The sequence below is a fragment of the Chelonia mydas genome, chromosome 6 (assembly GCF_015237465.2).
Source record: "Chelonia mydas isolate rCheMyd1 chromosome 6, rCheMyd1.pri.v2, whole genome shotgun sequence".
Taxonomy (NCBI): Eukaryota; Metazoa; Chordata; order Testudines; family Cheloniidae; genus Chelonia; species Chelonia mydas.
The window spans coordinates 116,853,279-116,876,913 of NC_051246.2; the positions used below are offsets into that span (position 1 = coordinate 116,853,279).

At 43.3% G+C, this 23,635-nt stretch overlaps 1 long non-coding RNA gene across 1 annotated transcript in view; it reads right to left on the reverse strand.

Moving 5' to 3' along the window:
* Window positions 1-7,921: 7,921 nt before the first annotated feature.
* LOC119566227 overlaps window positions 7,922-23,635 on the reverse strand; it is a 39,691-nt gene continuing 23,977 nt past the window's right edge. Inside the window, exons 2-4 of the long non-coding RNA XR_005225308.2 lie at window positions 20,595-20,795; window positions 13,879-14,027; window positions 7,922-8,954 (exon numbers count right to left, since the gene is read on the reverse strand). This is a non-coding gene — a long non-coding RNA (uncharacterized LOC119566227). The remainder of the gene's footprint in view (window positions 8,955-13,878; window positions 14,028-20,594; window positions 20,796-23,635) is intronic.

Sequence of the window (23,635 nt, forward strand, 5' to 3'; positions counted from 1 at the left end):
CCCCCTCCCCCACTGCTTTGTGTGAACTCATGTGAGGGGCACAATCTGGTAGGTTAGCTCAGAGGCTGCTTACTGGATCAGGCCTCAGATGTGACTTAGGCAGCAAAATGCCTGTCTTCTCCCAGCTTGCGAATTAGGCAGGAGATAGGTGCCCAGGCACACAGAGGGAGGCAGCAGTAGGCATGCTCAGAGACACCCGGGGAACTTTCATTGCAAAAACATAGGCACTGAGTTAAAGCACCTACAGAGTTCAGTGGGAGTTTTGTGCACTGGAGTGTCCCAAAATTGGGATTTAGGTGCCTAAGAGAGGGACTTGGGAGCCCAACTCCTATTGTGTACCCAGGCCTTATTCATTAATGATTGTGAGGGGCTCAGATGATATCAGGGCCACCAAAGCTGGTCTGGGCAAGAAACAGGTTTTCCCATCCTGTGAAAATTTGAGATTAAAAAATAAATCCCATTCTGCACTGGGATGAAACTGAGACCTTCCAAAAAAGCTTTCATGAAAAATCAGAAAGAAAAAGAAACAGAAATGAACTTTAGAGTAAGCAATAGCCCAGTGGTTAGGGGACCCCTCCTGGGAAATGAGTGAGCCCACGTTAAACTTCCTTCTCTGTATGATTCAGAGAAAGATCTTGAACTGGGGGGGGTCTCTCACTTCACAGGTGAATACCTTAACCACAGGGCAACTGGCTGTTTTAGGGGAAGGTAATTCTCTCTCTCAATCTCCTCCCCCCTTCACACACCCCCATCCTGGACCTGAGAACCTTGTCCAATAAAAGTTTAGTCAAAACTGATACATTCCTGCCAAAAGTTTTCATTTTGACAAATCAGCATGTATCAACAAAAAATGTTTTCTTGAAAAATTTCTGGTCAGTTGTACATAAAAGAAGACTTAATAGAGAAGAAAAACAAACAGAAAGGGAAAATGGAAAGGAAAAGGAGAGAGAAGAAAGTGAAAGAGAGAAAAACAGGAGTCACATAGGAGAGAGAGAAGCAAATGGAAAGAGAATACATCCAAGGAGAAAGTGGTGCCCAGCTGTTCTGGAACATTCAGATTTATCCAGTGCCACATGTGTGCACAGGCCTCCTGTTCATTCACTGTTAATAAAACAGTTTGACAGAGGAGTTTTTCCAATCACAATGGAACACATGACGGAGCCCAAAATAGGTTTCACAGAAGCCTCTGAGGGGATACAATGCACCTGAGACAGTGTCTGAGCAGATTACCGTTGTCAGGGACTTCATGAAGGGAACCAGGGACATAGAAATGAAATGTGTCTGTGTCAGATATCTTTGGGCAGATTCCAAACCCTGCTGAGGTCTAGGGAAAGACTCCCAGTGGACTTCAGTAGGCTTTGGAGCAAGCCCACAATCCCTTCCAAAACAGGATCCATTGGAACGTGACAAAGAACAGCACATCACAGCCCATTATTTATTACAGTCTGTCTAGTCAAGGCAATGGAAGAGTGCAGGATCTCCACAACTAGAGAGTGTAAGAGGGAAGGGGCTGGAAACACATGTTAAGATCGAGACACAGAAACAAGATACTTCATCAGGAAGAACCCCATTTAGGAAATGTTAAGGGCATAGGAGTCACCAGATTTACAGTAGATATTTTAGCATCTTTCAATCCAGAGGAAAGTGCCAAGGCTAATGATGAGACATTATATCCAGCACTTGTGGCATGTACCACAGCGTGAGCAGTTTAGTCAGAGGAAGCATTTCTCTCCATAGTCCGAATGTGCAGTAGGGCCGAGGGGTGCAGGAACTGTATCAAATTTTCTTATAAAATAATCCCCGTGAAAGCTAAATGCTGAGTGAGGCTTTCATGCTGTATCATCCCTGCTTTTTGCTATCTCTCATACACACATTAGCATCTGAGACTCCTGGGCAGAAAACAATGTATTTGCAATGGAAATTTCCTTCATTTCCCTGCAGGATCTCGCAAAGTCTGCAAGTCTTCCTCTGAAGGGTGTCAGACTGACTGATGGGTGTCACTTTAAGCATTATGCAAAGAACGGGAAGCAGAATTTAGACATCTAAGAAGAGTGGGCACAAAGCTCAAGTGACGTCTTGGCATTGTCCACAAATCTAGGGACAAAGTCTGTTTGCAGCAATCACTAGATGATTTTCAGTTACAAAAACTGCATGGGTATAGCGGGGATGGCTAAGAGAGTCTTGTTCATGGGTGTAAGCGTGGTGTGGGGGGGAATGACACCGTAGAACACCACTAAAAATCCTCTACTCACCTATAGTATCAGAGGCTTCTGTATGCAAAATTTTAGTATTGCCCATCCTCCAGCATCAATGTTCACAAAACCAAAAGGCTACAGATTGGAAGCTCTTTGAGGCAGGGACTGTCATTTCATATGTTTGAACTGGGACTGACACTGTGGGGTCCCGCCCAGTTGTAGCCTTTAGGTGCAACTGCAGTATTATTAATAATATTTTATTTAATGTTTATAATACTTTGACGTGAAGCTCTCAAAGCCAATAGCTCTTTTAACTGTGAATATGGAAAAAATTTCTCTTGGTCCCTTAGAAAAATGGATGATGTTGCATTATGCACTATGATCTATACTCCAACAGGTAATTTAGTCTGAAAGTTATGAATGAAAGGAATACCCCATGTCACTGCAGGTACAGTTAACACTATTTGTTTTAACAACCAATGCCACAGTTTCATAGATTTTAGGGCCAGAAGAGACTCTCTGATGATCTAGTCTGACCTCCTGCACACAAGCCGAAGAACCTTACCCAGTTAACTTTGTGTTAGGCTCGTAACTTCTGTCTGATCAAAAGCATAACTTTTAGAAAGGGAACCAGTCTAGATTTAAGTATGTAAAGTTATAGAGAACCCTAAGTAAGCTGCTCCGATGGTTAATTACCCTTAGTATTAAAAATTTGCACCTTACTCCAGTCTGAATTTGTCTAATTTCAGCTTCCAATCACTGGATCTCATTGTGCTTTTTACTGATAGCCTAAAGCGACATCTGCAATCAGAAATCTCTTCCCCATATAGGTACTTGTAGACCATGATCAAGTGACCACTTAATCTGCTCTTGGGTAAACTAAATAGAGTCAGCTTCTTTAGTCTCTCACAATAAGCCATATTTCCCAAACCTCTAATCATTCTTGTAGCTCTTTTCTGAACTCTTGCCAATATGATTTTTGAAGTACGGACACCAGATATGGACACAATATCCCAGTAATGGTTTCACTACTGCGCTAAACAGAGGTAGTACCACTTTCTTCATTCTTGATAGTCCCCTGCTTATATACCCAAGGATTGTGTTCAACCTAGTTTCAATCTTGTAGTGGGAGCTCATGTTCATTTGGTTAGCTACAATTTCCCCTAAATCCTTTTGAGGGTCACTGCATTCCATGATACAGTCCCTCATCTTGTAAGTATGGCTTATATTCTTTGTTCCTAATTTCATGACCTTGTATTTGGCTTAATTAAAAAATCACATGTTGTTCAAATGAGCCCCCCCTTGCTGAGCAGTGCAGGTTGGTTTGTAGAACTGACCTGTCTTCATCATTATTTATCATTCTACCAATTTTTTTCACCACAAATATGATGAGTAATTATGTTATATTTTCCTTCAGATCTTTAATAAAGATAGTGAATGCACTGAGCTAAGGACAAAGCCCTGTGGAATCTCACTAGAAACACCTCACTAGATGACAATTCCCCATCTATAATTACTTGGTGAGATTGCTCAGTTAACCAGTTTTTAATCCATGTAATCTGGGTTACTTTGACTTTGTATAGTGCAAAATTTTTTTTATGAGACCATCACAAAGGACTAAGTCAAATGTCTTACAGAAGCCTAAGTATATTGTGTCAGCACAGTTACTTTTATTAAACTTGTGTGATCTCATCAAAAACAACAAGAAGTTTGCTTGACAAGACCGATTTTCCATAAAACCATGTTGACTGGCATTTATTATGCTACCATCTCTTTCATTTGTTACTGATTGGAAGCCACATGAGCCTCTTCATGATTTTACTCCAGGTCCATGATAACCTAACAGGCTTGTAGTGATCTGGATCATCTTGTTTACCCTTTTTAAATATTAGAATAACATTAACTTTTCCCCAATCCTGTGGAACTTCCCCAGTGTTCCAAGATCTGTTAAAAGTCAACATTGATGGTTCAGGGAGCTTCTTGGCCAATTCTTTTAAAATTCTTGGGTGCAAGTTTTCTGGTCCTGCTGATTTAAGAACATTTAATGCTAATAGTTGCTGTTTAACATCCTCCCTAGTCACTGTTGGTATAAAACATTTATTTATCATTGTAAGATATGAATACATCATCCTGCTTCTTTCCAAATAGATTTCAGAGTAACAGCCGTGTTAGTCTGTATTCGCAAAAAGAAAAGGAGTACTTGTGGCACCTTAGAGACTAACCAATTTATTTGAGCATAAGCTTTCGTGAGCTATAGCTCACTTCATCGGATGCATACTGTGGAAACTGCAGAAGACATTATATACACAGAGACCATGAAACAATACCTCCTCCCACCCCACTCTCCTGCTGGTAATAGCTTATCTAAAGTGATCACTCTCCTTACAATGTGTATGATAATCAAGTTGGGCCATTTTCAGCACAAATCCAGGTTTTCTCACTCTCCGCTCCCCCACACACAAACTCACTCTCCTGCTGGTAATAGCCCGTCCGAAGTGACCACTCTCTTTACAATGTGTATGATAATCAAGTTGGGCCATTTCCAGCACAAATCCAGGTTTTCTCACCCCCCCCTTTTTTTTTCCCCAAAAATCACACACACAAACTCACTCTCCTGCTGGTAATAGCTTATCCAAAGTGACCACTCTCCTTACAATGTGTATGAAAATCAAGGTGGGCCATTTCCAGCACAAATCCAGGTTTTCTCACCCTCCCCCAAAAATACACATACACAAACTCACTCTCCTGCTGGTAATAAACCAGTCGGAGAACACTTCAGTCTCTCTGGTCACGCAATTACAGATATGAAGGTCGCTATCTTACAACAAAAAAACTTCAAATCCAGACTCCAGCGAGAAACTGCTGAATTGGAATTCATTTGCAAATTGGATACTATTAATTTAGGCTTAAATAGAGACTGGGAGTGGCTAAGTCATTATGCAAGGTAGCCTATTTCCCCTTGTTTTTTCCTACCCCCCCCCCCCCCCGATGTTCTGGTTAAACTTGGATTTGTGCTGGAAATGGCCCACCTTGATTGTAGGGAGAGTGGTCACTTTGGATGAGCTATTACCAGCAGGAGAGTGAGTTTGTGTGTGTATGGGGGTGGGGGGCTGAGAAAACCTGGATTTGTGCTGGAAATGGCCCACCTTGATTATCATAGAATCATAGAATCATAGAATATCAGGGTTGGAAGGGACCCCAGAAGGTCATCTAGTCCAACCCCCTGCTCAAAGCAGGACCAAGTCCCAGTTAAATCATCCCAGCCAGGGCTTTGTCAAGCCTGACCTTAAAAACCTCTAAGGAAGGAGATTCTACCACCTCCCTAGGTAACGCATTCCAGTGTTTCACCACCCTCTTAGTGAAAAAGTTTTTCCTAATATCCAATCTAAACCTCCCCCATTGCAACTTGAGACCATTACTCCTCGTTCTGTCATCTGCTACCATTGAGAACAGTCTAGAGCCATCCTCTTTGGAACCCCCTTTCAGGTAGTTGAAAGCAGCTATCAAATCCCCCCTCATTCTTCTCTTCTGCAGACTAAACAATCCCAGCTCCCTCAGCCTCTCCTCATAAGTCATGTGCTCTAGACCCCTAATCATTTTTGTTGCCCTTCGCTGGACTCTTTCCAATTTATCCACATCCTTCTTGTAGTGTGGGGCCCAAAACTGGACACAGTACTCCAGATGAGGCCTCACCAGTGTCAAATAGAGGGGAACGATCACGTCCCTCGATCTGCTCGCTATGCCCCTACTTATACATCCCAAAATGCCATTGGCCTTCTTGGCAACAAGGGCACACTGCTGACTCATATCCAGCTTCTCGTCCACTGTCACCCCTAGGTCCTTTTCCGCAGAACTGCTGCCTAGCCATTCGGTCCCTAGTCTGTAGCGGTGCATTGGATTCTTCCATCCTAAGTGCAGGACCCTGCACTTATCCTTATTGAACCTCATCAGATTTCTTTTGGCCCAATCCTCCAATTTGTCTAGGTCCTTCTGTATCCTATCCCTCCCCTCCAGCGTATCTACCACTCCTCCCAGTTTAGTATCATCCGCAAATTTGCTGAGAGTGCAATCCACACCATCCTCCAGATCATTTATGAAGATATTGAACAAAACCGGCCCCAGGACCGACCCCTGGGGCACTCCACTTGACACCGGCTGCCAACTAGACATGGAGCCATTGATCACTACCCGTTGTGCCCGACAATCTAGCCAGCTTTCTACCCACCTTATAGTGCATTCATCCAGCCCATACGTCCTTAACTTGCTGACAAGAATGCTGTGGGAGACCGTGTCAAAAGCTTTGCTAAAGTCAAGAAACAATACATCCACTGCTTTCCCTTCATCCACAGAACCAGTAATCTCATCATAAAAGGCGATTAGATTAGTCAGGCATGACCTTCCCTTGGTGAATCCATGCTGACTGTTCCTGATCACTTTCCTCTCCTCTAAGTGCTTCAGGATTGATTCTTTGAGGACCTGCTCCATGATTTTTCCAGGGACTGAGGTGAGGTCATGCACATTGTAGGGAGAGTGGTCACTTTGGATAAGCTATTACCAGCAGGAGAGTGAGTTTGTTGTGTGTGTGTTTTTGGGGGTGTGTGTGAGAAAACCTGGATTTGTGCTGGAAATGGCCCAACTTGATTATCATACACATTGTAAAGAGAGTGGTCACTTTGGATGGGCTATTACCAGCAGGAGAGTGAGTTTGTGTGTGTGTGGGGGGGGGGGTGAGAAAACCTGGATTTGTGCTGGAAATGGCCCAACTTGATTATCATACACATTGTAAGGAGAGTGATTACTTTAGATAAGCTATTACCAGCAGGAGAGTGGGGTGGAGGAGGTATTGTTTCATGGTCTCTGTGTATATAATGTCTTCTGCAGTTTCCACAGTATGCATCCGATGAAGTGAGCTGTAGCTCACGAAAGCTTATGCTCAAATAAATTGGTTAGTCTCTAAGGTGCCACAAGTACTCCTTTTCTTTTTCCAAATAGAGAACAGAAATATTTACTGAGTATTTCTACATCATGAGTGATAGTTATACCATCCTTATCTAGTATTGGACATTGCCAGGATTTCATTTTTCCCTGATATATTTCAAGATTTCCTTCTTTTGTCTTTACCCTGCAGACCATCAATTTTTCACTGATAGCTTTAGCTTTCTGTATCAATTTTCTCCTGCATTTCCTAAATGCTGACTTGTACTCATTGCTATTAGCTTCTCCAGATTTCCATTTTCTGTGTATATATTGTTATTTTTAATTTCTGCTACCACCTCCCCTTTTAATAAGGATAGTTGTTTACCCAACTACTTCATGATTTCAGATTTTTTTGGCCTCTAATGAAATATTCTTAAGCAACCAATTATCATTCTTATCATTTACATTCTTGTGTTTAATTTTTTTTCCCCTCACTCAGATTTTCTCATGATTGTTTTCAGCTTCAGGAAACACCTTTTTAAAGAGCCTAGTGTGTACGTGTGTATATATTAGGACTATATTTGGTTTGCACATAACAAACGATATTCTGTCATGATCACTTGCATCTAGACAACCATCAGTTTTTAGTTCAGTGACCAGTTAATCTTTATCCATCAGAATGAGGGCTAATGTAGAATTACCGTAAGTTGGTTGCAATACTTTTTGTATTAGAAAATTATCTATAAATTTTAGCATCTTCAAAAATTTTCAGCTAGTGGCAGCATGAACACTCCACCATATATCCCCTAGATTGAAATCCCCCATAACGCAATTCTTCTTTCTACACATTATAGATAGCTGCTGTTTCAGGAGCTGATTGTGCTGTTCCCTTGTCTGATTTGGTGGTTTATAGCAGACCCCAGATTGCAGGTTATCAGATAGTACATTGATCCATCAATATTCCTGTCCTTCTGAAGTATCCATAATTCTATAGCAAATAATGGTATTTTTAATATAGATTCCTCCCCCCACCTCTCCTTCTGCCCACTCTCTTGTTCCTTAATAGAATGTATCCCATGATTTTAACATTCCAGTCATGTGACTCCCACCAGGCTTCACATCAAATTCCTTTTCATAAATGAGCAATTGTAATTCCTGGCTTCTAGCATTAGCATGTAGGCCACTGAAGATTGTATTCTCTTTACTTCCCTTGATTCTTTTACATTCATGCTACTTTGAGTTCAAGGTACATGTTTAAACATACACAGTAGCCCATACAATTACCATTAGCACCTTCCCCTTTAGAAGCTAGTTTAAAGCCCTCCTGGCTACATGGTTTGATGTTACACAGAAGACTGGCCTTTCTTCAACAGAGATGGAGGTGGTATGAGACCTCCTCTTCCCATAGAAGATGGTCAGTATTCCAATAAACCCTCTGCTTTACACCACTTACCTAGCCAAACGTTTATCTCCCGTACCTTCTGCTGTCTATCTTCTCTCATTCTTGGGGCAGTAAAGATCTCAGAAAAAATCACCTGAAATTTCCTCTTCTTCAGCTCCTTTCTAAGATCCTGGAAGCCTTCAATGATCTGCACAGTTCTTCTGAAGCAGTGTCATTTGTACTAATGTGTATCATAACCAATAGATCCTTCCCTGGAGTTGGCAGAATCCCATTCTGTCTATCAGTGACATACATTGCCTTCACTTCATGTCCTGCAGAATGGTTTTGTCCACTCTTAACGCTGAGTCCCCAGTGAAGACTGTCCAGCTTCTTTGGATGTTCTGTGGTCTTCATCTGGGCATGCTTGACATCTTCAACGCTTACTGCTGTTATTTTCTGTTCTATGACAAAGAGAAAACTGGGGCATCTCAGTTATTTCTGTGGAGTAAACTTAAGAAATAATAAAAAGAAAAGGATTACTTGTGGCACCTTAGAGACTAACAAATTTATTTGAGCATAAGCTTTCATGAGCTACAGCTCACTTCATTGGATGCATTCAATGGAAAATACAGCGGGGAGATTTATATACACAGAGAACATGAAACAATGGGCGTTACCATACACACTATATGAAATAATGACTTGCTAATGGCAACCACAATAGCTATCCATCAGAGTAAGAATCAAGGCATCAATTGATAAGTAATGCCCCACTTGAAGACAAAAGGAGCATTCGTAAAATTAAACCTGGGACTGGTTTGGACTCCGTGTGCACTCAGAATTGTGACTTCTATAGGATTAATGGGTGAACAGAGAATGCTAGGTCAGGTCCTAAATTTTTATAATATAGCAAATTCCTTAAGCATGTGCTCAACTTTAAGCACATATATAGTTTGGGCAGCTGCCAAAGGGACAACTCGTGCTTAACGTTAAATGTATGCTTAAGCAGGAGAACAAAAAATATTGGTCCCCTAAAATTTTAGTTAATAAAAACAATCTAGGAGGGAATGTGGTATGTGAAGAAATAAATTAGAATCAAGGCAAAAGAAAAATATAATCATTGACTGCTTGATTTGGAAGAAATTAAGAAGCTACAATACAGTCTGATCCAAAATCCACGGGCATCACAAAGACTTCCAGAGACTTAATGAGTGTTGGATCAGGCTCATACTCCAGAAGTGCCATGTGGCAATAAATCCATGTACTCAAAGCATAACTGGGAAAAGCTCTGAGGAAAATATTTTGAAAGGGAAGAATCACTATGACAATCTGCTATATATATTTTAAAAGTCAGTTAAAGCTGGAAGCATGAAGAAGCTACAGTGACTTCACATTTATAACTGGGGGAAATAAACGTTTTGGAGAGGTTTTTTCCTCCAGCTTGCATGTAAAGGGATCCTCTTCCTTATGAACAGCTGCTGTTCTTTTCATTTTAGAGTTTCTTAGCTCTTCAACGTCTTGGAATATAATGCGTTGTCCATCAGTAATGACCCACAGCTTAGCCAGAAAAAACACAGCGGCCTCAGTAGCATAAAGTCATGCTTTAATGATTCTAATTTCCTATGCCTGATTTGAATTATGCAGGCCAAATCATGGCACATGCTTGCCCATGAAGGACATTTTCTTTTGTCCCCTTGTCGATGGTAGTCCACATCTGACAGAAGTGTTATTACTGCAATTCCTTCTGGAACTGAATCAGGAGCATGAAACACTGTTACCACTAAAACTGGAGGATTAAGTTAGTGGATGGCATAGTTGCTAAGAATTCTGGAATGCTACTCATTAGGTCTGCCCCAGGCTCCCTTTCAAACTTTTCTGGATCCCAGCATTCCCAGGTATCTACACCAAGAATTATATCTTAGGTTTTTTACAAGACTCTCTTAGCCTTCCCCGCTACACTACAAACAGACTGTGTCCTTAAATTTGTGGATAATGCCAAGACATCACTAGAACTTTGTGCCCACTCTTATTAGATGTCTAAATTTTGCTTCCTGTTTTTTGCATAACGCTTAAAGTGATGCCCATCAGCCAGTCTGACATCCTTCAGAGAAAGACTTGCAGACTTTGCGAGATCCTGCAGGGAAATGAAGGAAATTTCCATTGCAAATACATTGTAAAGCTACATTCTTTTTGTAACCAAAGTGTTTGGTGCAGAGTCAGCCCTAACAGGGTTACTTGTCTTCTTCCTAGTCCTGTGTCTAACTAAGAGATTCTAGGGTCTGTTGCTGCCACCGTTTTGGTTTCTTCCTCCATTTTCCACTTCTTGACAGAAAGGGCACAGATGAAAGAGAAAGTTGTCTGGAAATCAGAGCCAAAAAGAGGTGCGTTCAAAATCAGGATGTACATTAAGGCATAAGGGAGGAATGCAACATCCAAGAAGTCTAAATCAACAAACCAACCAGCTGGTGTTACGAAGGTGCTGGCAATAAAAAGGCAGCAGGCCACTTGGTCCTTCAAATATAGCCAATGGTGCAGAGCTCCATAGCCAGCCCTTAGAGTATTTCAGAGAGACCCAACAAGCTACCACTGAGTATTTTCTCTAATACTTTAGCTATGTCAATTCTCTTTTATTTCCAGTCCTTGCACTGCATGGGCCAAATCTTGAAAAGATTTGTGCATGTGCTTAACTTGAAGCATGTGAATAGTCCCATTGACATCAAGTGCGTAAAGTTAAGCAAGTGTGTATAAAGGCTGGTCTACATGAATTTTTAGTTCACGGCAAACTGGGATGTGAATTTATCCCTCATTTTACCTAGACCCTGCTGACACGCATTAACTGTTCCTTAACATGCTTTGATCTAGTCCTCTTTGAAATGGGACTAATCAAAGTGCATTCACAAACTGTTAATATGAATCAGCCACAGTCCACATGGACAGTTAGTTGGAGACAGGCTAAGGTGGGGTATATTCACACCCCAGCTTACCATTAACTAGTTATTCATGTAGACAAGCCCTTAGTCTTTGGAGGACTGCGGCACAAAGGTGAAATCCTGTCCCCAGTTAAATCAATGGCAAAACTCCGATTGACTTAATTGGGGGCCAGGATTTCACTCCATGAACGTAAATTGCAGTTTGCAATTTATTACAAATAGTCCCAAAATTCCTTTGAACGGAAAAAAGGAGTCAGTGCAGGATCACAGCAGGCCTACGTAAAACAACCTAATGCAATCAAACCCATCTGCAGTACTGATGTGACCCAATAACCTCCTCATGCCAACTGGCAATAGGGAAGTCGGAGGGGAGGGGGGCGGTACAGGAATCTCCTGTATCTGGTATGTACATTCTGGCTCAGCAAAGAATGTCATGGGAGGTCTCAAATAAAAGCCGGTGTCACACTGGTCATCAATATCATTGTGAAATGTATGTACAGATAATATGTAAGGAGTTCTGTATACATACTGAAAACGTGCTCATAAAGGCTGTGGCAAGGTATTAGTCACCAGCAAAGGTGAAAAACAGGTTTTCTGTCAGACAAGAAATGTTTCGCCATCTGTTTACATGTAAATTGAGTATTGTCTTGTTCCCCACCACCAGTCTGAACTGAATGCTAATGAAGGATTGTAAGAAAAAACTTCTGAAAGAAACTAGGAGGAAGAGAAGCACAATGGGGGAAGAAAGTCTTATCTTGAAGTGCATATCAAAAATTTGCTTGAGTATATTTGCGGGGGGGACAGAGAGGATACCCAGACACCCTTCACTGAAGCAGTAAAAGGACAGTGCTTTTAATTAATGAAATAGGGGTCTCAACCAGGCTTGGTTGAAAATGCTGGAGAGAATTTGGGGTGAGATAAGCTTCTTTCGACAAAAGAGTAACTTGTTAGTGTAGTTTAGGCACTAGGAAGCATGTTATATTTATATTTTACATGTAAACATTCTTACTCACTATTACTTGAATCTCTGTTCTTGGATAATAAACATATTCTTGTTTTCACTATCAATGTATCTAAGTGCTGTGGTGATAAGCAAAGTGCTGGTCTTGCGTGGACTCTTACAAGCTGATTAGTGCTGTTCCTTTGTGAACAGCAGGCCTGGTAATTCTGTGAGTGTTCACTGGACAAGGGGCTGGACACTGCAGGGAACTCTCAGAGTACTCAGGGGTTGGTGTGTGCCTATCACTACCTGTACAGAGAGAGCAAGGCCTGCGGATGCCTGGCAGGCAGTGCTTATGCTGCCAGAGGCTGTTAGCTTCAGGGAGCGGATCCTCAGCAGGCACAGACAAAACTACTTCATGCTAAGGGCAGGTGGTGATGAGGTGCCTCACAACCCTGGGTGCCCCTGGGGAGCATCGCAACTGAGCAATGGTAGGTCAGTTTATCTAACTATGTGGTAAGCCATGAGAAAGCAGCTTCTTTCTACATGATACCTTCAAGACTCACCATAACTTACAAACAAGTTTTTTTTTAAAGCACTGGATGCACACACTGGTGGAAACAAGAGGAGTAAAAACTGTGTTCAGCTGTCCATGTCATGCATGCATGCTTAATAATAGCAATACTTTGTACTTATATAGCATCTTCCTGTCAATGATCTCAAGGTGTAACCCACACACCTCCTGGGTGTGGTGTTCTGTCCCCTTTAGAGGCACTGAGACCACTTAGTGATTAATGAGTCTGCTACGGCCTTAGCTAAGAGCCATGTGGCTTTTAGCTCATGCAGTAGAGGCTCATGCATTTAGCTTCAGAGGTCCCTGGTTCAATCCCACCCGCCAACTACTGGGATCTGTAGGTGTTACAAATGCACTGCAGAAGCAATAAGTATTAGAATTGCAAAACTCCTTTCTGATAGTTAAGTATTATTTTCCCCCCACAAGCACACTATCTTTTTCTATTTTTTTAAACAAATGGAGAAACTGAGGAACTACTTAGGAACTACATAGTTAAACAGGCCTGTTGATTTCTTACTATTAACAAGACTGTTTGCAGAATAAAGTATGATTCATCTTCAGAAAGAAGAGCAATTCCAGGTCCTAAAAGGTTTGCCTCCACTCTAGGCCAAAGCTGGAAATAGAGAACAGGTCTTTTATCATTCAACCATCTTTCCTCTGGCCAGAAGCTGGTGTGTGAGTGAGCGATGCAGTTCAACAGAAGCCCTCTGTCCATGTGTTAGATGGCTCACGTCAGCTAATGTAGTGCTAATGGTAATGTAGTCAGCTAATGTAGTCTTGTGAACAGCCTCTGGGCTTGCCATATCAGACCAATCCCAACAAGAACCCATGGTTTTTCAGCTTGTTGGCCTCTTCTTGTCAAGGTAACTGGTGATTCTGAGAGACAGTCTGTGCATTTGAGGCCACACTGTATAGCAAATCCCCCTGTTGCGTTTTCCTACCTTCTATGATGGTTTGCAAGACAGAGCATTTGTATGGTTCAGCGTCATCACCATCTTCCTTCTCATCATTGCGGAGCAGAGTGTTCAGGAATGAGTGGCTGGTGGGATATGAAATACATGCTGTTCTTCTTTTCAGGGGACAGGGTAGCCTAACAAATATAAGAATTCATTAATATTTTCCCCCTCAGTGCCTAACTGCAGATACCATCCTGCTGAAAAAAATTCTCCTGCAAGAGCTACAGTTGCAGATTTTCCTAAATTATGCATTCACCTCAAGAAGCTTTCCCATGCCTCCCCAAAAACACAGTACAAAATAGCACACACACACACACACACACACAAAAAAAAGGATCCCAGCTAATTTGCAGAAGTACATTATACTCTCTGGGCGCTGCCTAACAATTAGTGTCACTCTGCATGCTGCTGTCTCTTTTTTTCTTAGAGAAGCAAATTCAATAGCTGCTTCAGTTGAATGGGGGGAGGGACAGGGGGATGTGTTTGGCAGCTACATGACCCACATACAAAGCTCAGTTCAAGTATATTTTCAGCATTGCTAACTTGGCTTTTCGCTGAGAATCTGGAGCTCTGTATGTCTCCAACTACAGTGGATTTGGGCAGCTTGAGTTAAAGCGTTGACTGCTTGAGTGAGGTGTGATACTGAAGGCCAAACTGCAAAGAAAATGCCCATGGCTACTACTCTGGGGAGGGAAGACTGGAGAAGAGAGTAGTGACAGGCAAACTGGTTCCAAAAATAAACAGCATCCCAAATCTTTCCTTTCACAAGCTAAAAAAGGGAAGATGCTTGAGGCACAGACATTGGCTTAAGGGGGGTTAGGTTCTACCCCCAGATTTGCTGCATCCTCTGGGCTCAGTCCTGGCACAGCTGAGGCGGGGAGGCACCAACTCTAAGGGCTTATCGAGACAAAAAGTGCACTGCAAGCTGGGGTGTAAATCTACCTTGCACTCACCTGCTGTGCACTAACTTTCCACGTCAGTCCTGCTCCCATGCACTGAAAGTGCCCTAGTGTTCTTTGTTCTACCCTGCTTTGAAATGGGAGCAGACAGATAGAGACAGTGTATGGCAGGCTAGTGAAAGTTGCCTCAACTTGCCACAAACTGTTTGTCTAAACCAGGGGTGGGCAAACTTTTTGGCCTGAGGGCCACATCTGGGAATGGAAATTGCGTGGCGGGCCATGAATGCTCAAAAAATTGGGGTGCGGAAGGGGGTGAGGGCTCTGGTTGGGGATCTGGGCTCCAGGGTGGGGCCAGAAATGAGGCGTTCAGGGTGCAGGAGGGGGCTCTGGGCTGGGGTAGAGGGTTGGGGTGTGGGGAAGGGGTGCAGGCTCCAGCTGGGGGTTCAGGCTCTGGGGTGCAGCTGGGGATGAGAGGTTTGGGGTGCAGGAGGGTGCTCTGGGCTGGGATTGAGGGGTTTGGAGGGGGATCAGGGCTGGGGCAGAGGGTTGGGGTATGGGAAGAGGCTCAGGGGTGCAGGTTCCGAGCGGCATTTACTTCAATCGGCTCCCGGAAGCAGCGGTATGTCCCTACTCCGGCTCCTATGCAGAGGCGTGGCCAGGTGGCTCTACACGCTGTCCCGTCCACAGGCACCATCCCTGCTTCTCCCACTGGAGCACCAGAGGGGGCCCCTGGAGTGCATAGGAGCGTGATCAGGGCCATACTGTGGCTTCCAGGAGCCACATGGAACAGCCCCCGACCCTGTGTCCCAGCTGGTGCACCAGAGTGGGGAAAGCCCCAGACTCCGCTCCCCAGCTGTAGCTCACAGGCCAGCTTAAAACAGCTTGTTTCAGCCCATAGGCCGTAGTTTGCCCACCCCTGGTCTAAACTGTGGTTCTCAAACTTTTTGGGATCAGGACCCATTTATAAATGTTTATGGCCTCTCAGGACCCAGTAAATGGTCTGGAGGTGGAGGCTCTGGGATGGTTTCGGTTGGATTCTGCTCCCCCTGGGTGGGGTTGCAGTATCACTCAGTCAAATTTGGTCTTCCCGGACTCCTGTCATCATGATAACTGGGCTAAACCTGAGTGGTGCTGGCAGATGAGTCCAGCCAGTCCCGTGGGACAGGAGCCACTGGAGCTGCCACGCGACCCTTTGAAACATGCCTCCTTTCTGCTCTCTCAGTCCTGGAACAGCCGTGGACCAGAATTACATCTAGCAAAACTTAGAGCAGCCTTTCTTTGGCTACAGCCAGCTGCTACACTAGCCCAGAGTCTGGCAGAGGGCCATGCACTTGACCCAACCTGCCCCTGATGTGCCCTGTTCTTGCCCCTCGCTATTTGGAGTTTTGCAGGGTAGCACAGAGCCACCTATGCTGGCTTTGTATCACTCAAGGCTTCCCCAGTATCAAGGGGAATAGTTGGCTGCCTTGTTTGGGCAACTTTCTGGCAGCTCTTCACTGTATGAGCCCCACAGAGCAGCTGAAACAGGGGCCAGGGATTCAGCGCTTCACCTATAACCTTGGGTCAGACAGAATCTTCAGATTTGGGTGCCTCAAGGTTAGGCATTTAAATGCATATTTAGACCTCTAAACTAGACCCCTAGACTAGAGAGGTGCTATTCATCAAAGGCTGGCCTGCTCTCCAAGGCCCCAATCCTGGAAACATTTACTGTCTTGGCTATTACTGCCTGCAGGAGTTCAGTTCAGTATGTGCATTAGAGTCTGCAGGATCAGGAACGCATCGTGGAGAAAGGTGGAGGAGAGAGTATCCAAAACATCTGACAAGTAGGGGATCCACCCTAAATGCTGTAGCTGGAGAAAGACAGAATGTACAGTATGAACTTGTCAGTGGTAGGGAAGCTGATATGGGAAGATGTGCTCTAGTTCCATCACAAGTTGTTGGGCTAGGTGCTGGGGGATGTACTATAGCAAGTGTTATGTCAAAGATCAGGCAGGATGATCATTATGGCCTCAGAGCCTATGAGTCTTCCATAATAGCCTCTCGACCACTTTCAGCCACAGATGGCGTGCATTAAGTGGAGAAAGAAGACATTCTGGAATGTTTTCATGCTATTATAAGGTGTCGGGTGCATTTTAGAAATAAATATCCATAAGGAAGCACGTTATATGTGCAAAAAATTTCTTGTTTCAAATGACTTTTTAATAATGCAACAGCAGTATTCTAATAGTATTAAGCAATCCAGGTGTATTTCTTTCTCTATTAATATATGCCTTGGGGTGGTTAAGGCCTCAATCTAGCAAAGCTTTTCAGCACACGTTTAACTTTGAATAAGAGTCTACTCCCACGCTTACTCCAATGGGATTATTCATGTGCTTAAAGTGAAGTGTGTTCTTAAAACCTTTGCTGGACAGAGGCCAAAAAGGCGTACTGCTGTTTGTGTCTCCTCATACAACTAAGACATGTATCAACCAACAAATAAAGCAGGCCCTGGGATGTGTTAAAGGCATGTGGGTTTTTTTTTAATCTTGCCAACGTTTTTTTTTTTAAACCAAGTTTCTTTTGAATAGTTCCACAACCTTGGAGCAAGTCATATTCAAATAATTATTTCCTTTCATTCATAAGTTACAATTTGCAAACTAATTTCTACTTAAATGTTACATTCATCTTGTGTCTTTGCATCTGAAACAGCACCTAGTTCCAGAACCATGAATGCAGCAGTGGATCTGTGAAGTGCTGACACAAGTCTTCACTCCAGCTATATGAAAGCACCATTATAATTCATAATAATTATAACCAGGATTCTCTTTCTTACCCTTCAATTCTGATTGACTTTTCCCCCCTACATCCTGAAAGAGGCTCCAGGGTTTAGCTGTTGCCCGAAACCTTATATTCCATCCCAAGTGAGCTACAAATAAATATAGTTTAAAGATACCCTTTGATACTCTGCCAAAATGTGTATAAATAGCAGTTCATAAAATAACATGTTCCTGCTGGTTTCTGAGAAGGGGAGGAAAAACAAACAATAAAAATCTGTAAACGTTTGTTCTCTGGCTGTGTCATGTCCATGAAAAGAAATCTAGAGCTTTCTTGAGCCTTCCTTTATAGCTTAAAAGCACAGATTTGCCAACTTGCGAAAGTTTGCCTGACAAGTATAATAATAATAATAATAAAAGTAACTTAAAAGTTAATCAGGCTCATGAGTCTAGGATGAGCATTAGAAAAGTTCCTGGTGAAGATCTGAATTGTCAGTATGCAGAGACCCCCAGTTTCCTTAAAGAAAGAAAAGAAAAAAACCACACACATAAGCTGTCAAAATATCAGGCATATGCTACAGTATAAAAAGTTACTAATAACTGCTCGCATTCCTAATGGAAAAAATATAAATTATGAAACTAGATGGTAAATTGTGCTCACATTAGGTGGAAAGGGGACTGATCTGCAATCAGGGCAAGTCTTTTCCTTGACTTCATGTGGCTTGGATCAGGTGTTAGAGTACGAAGAGTTCTGTGCAGCAATCATTCCCATGTGTGAGGAACATTCCTGATTACTTAGAGAAGGTTTCAGAGGATGGTTTAATAGACAGGGCATTGGATTAGGATTTAGGAGAACTGGATTCCATTCTTGACTCTGCTACAAACTTACTGGGAGACGTTGGGCAAGTCACTTAATTTACCATGTGTAACTTTTGCCCATCTGCAAATTAAGGATAATACTTCCCTTCTTCAATTAAATCCATTAATAATTAAGAGGTGCTTGCATACTACGGGGATGAGGACTTTATAAGCATTTAGATAGATAAATGTTACACAAGGATTGTGATGGCACGGTAATTGAGACTACATTGTGTTGACAGCCAAATGGTAGTGCAGAGCAGACAACTCCCTCTTTAGATGACCCTTAATGCATCACGTTCTCTTCTGTAGCAACTATAGTCCCTTCACTTCTATCATTTATACAAAAACGTAAGAAAATAAAGATGAAACAGTGTCCAAAGCAGCACAGGTGAGCTCCAGAGTGTCCTTAAGGAGCAAGTATATCTGTACATTTTCCCGCCCCACACCCAAAATACACGTGTTTGCATTGCACGGAATAACAGTTTGTGAGTCATTTTAATAGAGTCAGAATCTAAGCAGTGACATTCTGCCATCCCCAGGGGATTTGCCACTTGCTATAGTGTGTGTTATTGAATGACAAACTACAGGATTGCATAAAACATCTGCAGAATGTCACTGTCTAAGTTACTGTTCACCCGTGTTTCAGCTCACTCCTTCTGTTTGGAGTGCGTGCTTTGGCGCACAGGGTACATAAGAAGCTTACTTATACACAGGGAACGAGGGGCCCAAGGAACTGCAAACAGATATAAGTTATATGGAAGTAACATGAGAAATTGCACTGCAAACTTTCCCTCATAAATAATAGGCCTTTTAATGGGTTGTTGTATATTGAACTGTTGTGCTGAAGCATCTTGCAGAAAAATTCCTCACCGTGTCACCTTGGCTATGGACTTACAGCAGTAAAGGAAATACAGCCTTGGGCAATGCCATCTTAAATAATTAAGGACTGCAATTCCTTAAGTTGTAAGTTAATTATCTCTCACAATTTGATTTTCCATGGGGGAAAGTGGGGGTGGGAAAAAACAGCTACAGAACTGGCTGAAAACTTTCAATGATCGAAATCTTGAAAAAAAACAAACAACTCATTGTTCAAGATTCATTGAAATTCATTGCGTGGATAGAGGACTAGGGCATTCACAGTTATCAGTCCTGCAACTTTTGAGAGGGCTAAACATTTGCTGGGCTGGCTAGCTAGTATTTAAGTAACTGTGTTCTCAAGTCTAAATTAAATTCTATTTTGAGATACTCATTTTGTCTGACCCAAATTAATAGCCCAGTTTTAATTAGCTGTGTGGGTTCAGGTGCCAGAGAGAATGTAATGCTTGTGGAAGTTGCTAGACGCACAGCGATGGAAATAGAGACCTGCCTTGCCACCAAACAGCTACGGCATGGACAACAGCAATGTAAGCTTCCTCTCGCTCAGCTGCCAGCCTGAGCTGGAAGGGCCATCTCTGCTGTGATGTACACTCTGTGCTAATTCAGGCCTCTGCCTCTCTGCCAAGGCTGCCAGCAATGGCTATAAACTTGATTCTAATGCCTGTAATGTGGACACAAAAAGGCATGAAAAGAAAAATTCAATATTAATCTCTGTCTAAATAGTATTTAGAGTGCAGTTCTATTCTGCCCTATGTACTGTGCACAATGCAAGCAACTGTGGAAACCTGCACCTCCTTTCTCTACAGAGCCACTCCCTCTGTGTTCAGAGTCAGATCTCATTGCTATGGGGACGTTTTACTGCTCTTTACTCCTGCTCTCCCTACAGAATTATGAGAGCTATAGAAAAGGGAGCTGGATTTCGTTCCTTCTTTAGCATCATCTGTGTGGTGATTATTGCTTATCATGCTGACTGAATGTATTTTCTCTCTGTTTCCTTTCCTCCCCCCCCCCCCCCCCCCCCCCCCCGGGCTGTTGTCACTATACTTGGATTGTGAGCTGTTTGGGGCAGGAGACATCTTTGGGTTCTGTGTTTGTACAGGGCCTAGCACAATGGGGAGAGACAAAGAGAGAGACTGTCACTGTCACTTGGCTTCAATGAGTATGACAAGCCTACGGTTCTGATTTTTTTTAAATCTAGGAAGCGTCCTATGAGATGCCCAGATATACAAACCCTTTGGTCCACTATGACTGGTGCCTTTCAACACTTGATCTCAAAGTCAAACATTTGCTCCTGGAGCATTTTAATATTTACGTTGATGCTGTAGTGGGCAATCATCTTGTCAATCGGCCTCCTGCTTGCAGCTTGTCACTGTCGGAGCAGTCTTTCCTTCTGGATTACATGGGTGCAGTAGTCCTGCCACTATATTCTTCGCCCTAGTGACATACAGGTTATCAAAACCCTCCTACTCCCAGCCAGCTGGATCTGTGGGAGCTCCAAGCAAACACCAGGACCCTACAGAACAAAACAAGGAGGAATCCAATTACAAGAAAAAAGTCAAATATGAAAAAAATCTCATCTCTGTAGATTCACCTCAGCCCTACTCTGGTGATCCAGCTACTGAAAGATGGGATCCTTTTCACGGCATTATTCTAATCTCCCCTCTTTACTGTCTTCCCCTTCCACCAGACTTCTGTGTACTGAGCCCTAGCATAGCCCACTACTCTAATGACACATAATCAGTGCCATCATTTGGAACTGCTGTTTACCTGGGCTCTGCTGTTCTTTGTAAATTTGTAAAAATTTGAGAGCAGGCCAGTTCTGAACTGTCTGACTCATACTGTGAGTCAGAGGAGTTTCCACCAGTCTATAATGAAGGTGACCTACCTGACTTTTGCGTGGTCATTTACCTAATTGGCATTGATATAAAGCATTTAAAATGAGAGACCTCTCCAATCCAAAGGAAAGTCTGCTCTACCTCTCTCTCTAAACTTCATTTCTACTTCTCTGTAAGGCTCTTCATCTGTAATAGTAGGTCTCACACTGTGGTCTGCAGGCACTGGTGGTCTACTTGCTGATGGGTCATATGGTGTTGGTCCATCATCTTGTTTCCGTCTGCTAAACCTCATTAAAGGACACCTCAACATACGTTAAATTCTGTCCTACCGTTACTCATCCATGTAAGGAATTGTTCTAGTTTCCGGAAGGCTGTTACAGGACTGTGCATGGGAGGCAAGGCAGCCCACATAGTCTTGAATAAGAGGGAGGTGTCCACAAGACAGTCTACCTACTAAAATTTGTTTCATGTGCTGAAAAAGTTTGAGAACCCTGATCGGTAACAACAGGCAGGGAGCTTCACTAGGCCAGAACCTCAGCTGGTATAAATTAGTATAGCTCTTTTAGAGTCAATGGAGCTAGAGAGAGACAAGATGGCTGAGGTAATATCTTTGACTGGACCAACTTCTGTGGGTGAGGGCACATCGACATTTAAAATGCTGCACTGGCACAGCTGCACCGATGCATGGTGAAGCTGTGCCACTGTAGCGCTTTCATGAAGATGCTCCATGCCAAAGGGAGAGAGCTTTCCTGTCGGTGTAGTTAATCCACCTACCCAAGAGGTGGTAGCTACATTGGCAGGAGACGTTCTCCCCCCGACACAGTGCTGTCTAGATGGGGGGTTAGGTCCGCATACCTACATTGCACGGGGATGTGGATTTTTCATACCCCAGAGCGACGTAGTTATACTGATATAGGTCTGTAATGTAGACCAGACCAGAGAGAGACAACCTTTGAAGAAACAGAGTTCTTCTTCAGGTCTGGGAAAGGTATGCTGAGCGTCACAACTAAATGCAAAGTGGAACAGATTGTTTAGCATAAGTAGTTAGAACATACTGCAAGGGACCATTCAAGGTAGAGTAGCCCGTTAACACCAATGCAGTCATAGGACAAAGAGGGTTGGTGGACTGTAGATTGTTGTAATAAGCCATAAATCCAGTGTCTCTGTTCAGTCCATGTTTTTGAGGGGCTAGCAGAATTATGAATTTCAGCTCCTAGGACCACCTTTTGAAAGTATTTTGTAGGTTTGCTACCAGCCTGACCTGAATAATATCTCTGTGTGCCTTCAAAGCTTGCCTCTCTCACGAACAGAAGTTGGTCTGATAAAAGCTATTACCTCACTTACCTTGTCCTCTGAGACCGACACAGCTACAACGACCCTGCATACATCAGTGGAGCTGTATCAATTTAACCAGATGACAATCTGGCCCTCCATTTCCTCCTATTATCAAAGACTGTTTGGGTGGATTCTCTATTGCATCCCTTTCTGAGAAGAAGACTTTTACCCCAGGTGGATCAGAAAAAGGAACTAGGTTAAATCTCTCTTTATGAACCCCATCATTGTAGTACTGGAGTGCCTGATGTAAAGCTAGTGTTTGAATGCTATATAAAGCTAGCACCATCTCTATTAGATCTCTTGTGTGTCCAGGATACATAGCTGAGTCTTTATAGCAGGGGAGGGCAACCTGAGCCTGAGAAGGAGCCAGAAATTACTAATGTACATTGCCAAAGAGCCACAGTAATACGTCAGCAGCCCCCCATTAGCTCCCCGACTCCTGCCCCCAGTGCCTCCCGCCTGCCAGCAGCTCCACTGATCAGCGCCTCCCTCTCCCTCCCCATGCCTCCCGCCCACCACAATCAGCTGTTTCACAGTGTGCAGGAGGCTCTTGGGAGGAAGGGGTGGAGTGGGGTCAGGACCTGGGGCAGAGCCAGGGGTTGAGCAGTGGGCACCCCCCGGCACATTGGAAAGTTGGCGCCTGTAGCTCCAGCCCCAGAGTCGGCACCTATACAAGGAGCCGCATATTAATTTCTGAAGAGCCGCATGTGGCTCCAGAGCCACAGGTTGGCCACCCCTGCTTTATAGCATGGTATCAAACAAATATCTGAACTTAACTCTACCAAAGTGTCACTCGTTTCTATTTTAAGCACTGTGTGACTGTGGCCAGCATACTGTAGCTGTTTTCCATGGCGATTGAACACTACACAGACCAAGGGCATCTGCCATGGCCATATGCTAAATACAGTGTGTAAGTCAGGGCCACTCCCCAGTGACTGACTGATTGGGGGGAGAAGCGCAGAAGGCAGGGACAAAGGTAGAGAACACAATTTTGGGGGAGAAAGAAGGAAAAGACATACGGGGCTGCAGCAGGAGAGAAAGAAAAGAAGAAACAAACATAGAAAATAATGCAGGAAAAGATAAACCGTGTTCAACTGCTGGAAAGGACAGAGAGGATATAGTGGAATAAGCCAGGAAAGAAAGAAGGCATGAAAAAAGCACAGGGGATATAGTCAGTTCTGCT